This window comes from Neophocaena asiaeorientalis, unplaced genomic scaffold (assembly GCF_003031525.2).
Source record: "Neophocaena asiaeorientalis asiaeorientalis breed wild unplaced genomic scaffold, Neophocaena_asiaeorientalis_V1.1 scaffold296, whole genome shotgun sequence".
Taxonomy (NCBI): Eukaryota; Metazoa; Chordata; class Mammalia; order Artiodactyla; family Phocoenidae; genus Neophocaena; species Neophocaena asiaeorientalis.
In genome coordinates, this window is record NW_020175084.1 from 491647 (window position 1) to 495385 (window position 3739).

Sequence of the window (3739 nt, forward strand, 5' to 3'; positions counted from 1 at the left end):
GATGATTTTAACAGCATGCAAATTGAGAGCAAGGAAAAAAACAGACAAAAAACAAGTAAAGCACCTCTTCACAAAGGATTCTAGGCTATGGCCACTTAGTAAGTGCTAACAAATCAACAAGCTTGAAATTTCTACTATTTTATGGCTCAAAATTGTAATTAATACTAATAATTATAACTTTATAAGAAAAATTAACAACATTTAGTACACATGCAGATTTTGCAGCCTTAGTAATGATGTTTGAATGAGTAGCAGTGGCAAAACATTTCTTCAACTAAATCCATGTGAAATAATTTAAATAAGAAAATATTTATCATTCTGAAAAATTAACAAATTATATTCAAATATATATCACTGAACAAAACTAATCATGGATCTATGAAAATATTTTTCAACAATAAAAAACAATATAAAAATAATATGAATTTCTAGATGAAAAAAGTCATGATATATAAAGTATACAATGAAGGAGGAGGTAGCTCAACATCACCAAAATGTCAATGTAGGATCCCCCAGCCTTCAGCCCCCTCAAAAGACCAACAATTAGAGAGTTTTCCACCACAAAAACAGCACTGGGAGAGCTCTGGAGACAACTTAAGAAATTTCAGGCTCAAAAACCTGAGAATAACTGAACAAGAAGGAAAGGCAAACAGCTTCATCCCATCCCCAAGCCAGCACTGCTCAGAGCCAAGAGGGAACTTCCCATCTAGAGAGAATTTTCCTCATCGGGAAAAGAAGAGTTGGGTGAGCAACCACCTTCCCCAGCCATTCAGAGCACCACACGAAGGTCCCATTTTGCTTTCACCCAACCCAGACTGGCAAAGTTGAGATGTATAGAGACAGCTGGAAACAAGGAAGAAAAACAGGGGATACAAGTAGCAACCACTCAGCAAGAGTGATCACACTTCTCAGTGACCTGCTCTGCAGACAAACCCAGCAGCTTTCACCACTGAAGAAACCAGTGGCCAGTGTAGCTACCATGGACCCCTGCAGATTTCACCAGCTTTTGCCCCACAGGTATTAACATTCACCATCTGAGTACCTCCCCACTCCCTGCTCCCCAGCCCCAATGGAGCCCAGCAGCCAGTCCAGGCCTCTGGAGCTGCACAAGTGAAAGACACCACCCTAGAACACTGTGGCTCACCCTCACCACCATGCACATACTCAGGGCTAGCCTCTCCAGCTGTGCACTTGCATGTCACCAGCCTGACACTTGACCCCACTCTCCGCTGAAGTGCATACCTCTCAGGGGAGACTGTGCAGCCACAGGAGAGCACACCAATAGCTTTTGTGGACCTGGATAAGGCCCTGTCTTCTGTCACTGGGCTGCACCACTGTAGCTAACACCTTCAGCTGTGCAACTGCCACCCCCAGCCTTATCTCTGTCAACAGCCTCCACTGCCTTGTTCCCATGGCAAGACTCAGTGACCAGGGTAATGTACACTGACAACCATGGCTTCTGCAGCTGTTAGTGTATCCACAGAGGGCTCTGGCCTTTGCTACCTACCCTGGCCCCCATCATTACATGTGTGTCTGCAACTGGCCACTGCCACTACACAGGTACCTGCAGCTCATCCCCACAGCTGAATGTTTGCATACCACTGGCTCTAGCCACTACTGATGCCTGCCCTGGTCCCTACCCACTGGACCCTAAGGCTCTGCTAAGGACACTCTTGCAGTCACTGCAGACCCAACACAGTGCTTTCTAAGTACCAGACAGTTGTTGATACTGTGGACCCAGTGGCCTGAGCCAACGAGACATCACAACCCCTTGGACCTGGTACCACCACACACTCTTGCACCTGACACCTGCACCACTAGACCCAGAGTTACAGCATGTAATAGCATGCCTCCACTCACAGGAAAAATTCTTCCCTTGTCAAAGGTAGTCCATAAAGTCTGGAAGAGGTGACTGCTTCTTCAAATGTGCAGACACCTATGCAAAAGCTACAAGGATCACAATCAGGGAAACATGACTCCACCAAATAAATACAGTAAACCCCAGTTCCTGACCCCAAAGAAGTGGAGATTTAGGAATTGCCTGAAAAAGAATTCAAAATATTTGTTCTAAAATGTTCAGAGACCTTCAAGAGAACACAGATAAAAGCTGTTAAAATATAAGGGGAAAAATATGAGAACAAAATGAGTTTAACAAAGAGATAAAAGCATAAAGAAGAACCAAACAGAAATTTTGGAGACAAAGAATGCAAAGACTGAACTAAAAAAATTCAATAGAGAGCTTCAATAGCAGACTTGACCAAACAGAAGAAAGAATCAGTGAGCTCAAAAACAGATCAATTTAAATCACCCTATCAGAGGAGCAAAAAGAAAAATAAGAATGAAAGAATGAAAAGGAATGACGAAAGCCTACATGACTTACAGGACTCCATTAGAAGAAACAATTTTTACATCATTGGAGGCTCAGAAGAAAAAGAGAGGGAAGAAGGGCAGGAAGCTTATTTAAAGAAATAATGACTGAGAACTTCCCAAACCTGGGGGTAGGCTTGGATATCCAGGGTCACGGAGCTAATAGGCCACACCCAAATTTCAATCCAAAATGATCTTCTCTAAGACATATTATAATAAATTATAATAAAACTATCTAAAAATCAAAGACAAAGTTTTAAAAGCACCAAGAGAAAAAATACTTCTCTCATGCAAGGAAGCCCCTATAAGGCTTTCAGCTGAATTCTCAGAAGAGGTCAGGAGAGAGTGAGATATTTTCAAAATGTGGAAAGAGAGAAATGCCAATCAAGAATAGTTTACCCAAAAAACTTGTCCTTCAGAAATGAAGGTGTGATAAAGACTCTCCCTAACAAACAAAACTAAGAGAGTTCATCACCACTAGACTTATCTTACAGAAAATTCTAAAAGGAGTTCTTCAAATTGAAATGAAAGTACACTACCTACAATATAAAAAGATCTAAATTGTGACATAAAAAAACATAAAACAGGGTAAGAGAAAGAGTTTTGCATGTAATCGAAGTTAAATTGTTATCAACATAAAAAAGACTATTATATCTATAAGCTATTTTATGTAAGCCTCGTGGTAACCACAAAGCAGTAACTTACAGTAAATTCACAAAAATAAAGAAAAGGGAATCAAAGCATACCACTACAGAAAATAATCAATTCACAAAGGAAGACAGCAAGAGAGGAAGAAAGGAATAAGAGAACTATAAAACAGCCAAAAAACAATTAATAAGATACATTTCTAAGTCCTTACTAATAAATTATTACTCTAAATGTAAATGGATTAAATTCTCCAATCAAAAGACACAGAGTGACTGGATTGATTAAAGAAAAAAAAAAAAAGACCCAACTGTACCATATTCACATTGTCAATAATAGAAATTCCCAAGGAAATAAAAATGAATGGGACAAAATGAGATAAAATCAACACCTGAAAGAATAATAAGATCATTCAGTAATAAGAGTGCTGAAATCAAGCACGTTATAAGAAATAAGGAATTTAATGTAAAATTTTATGTTTCAAACAGTAAAATCATATCACACTTTTGAAGTAGAAGTGAAGGAATTGTCAGAAATAAATAACAGAAAACAATGAGAGACAGTTCCAGAAACTTCTGGGATACAGTAGTATCTGTATTGACTGAATATAGACAAGTTAACATTCATCTGTTTGCACAACAGAAAGATATTTTCAGGTTTAACAAAGTCTTGGAGAATTTACTAATCAAGTAGCTTTTCTACAAAAATCTTGACTGTGCATTCAAGA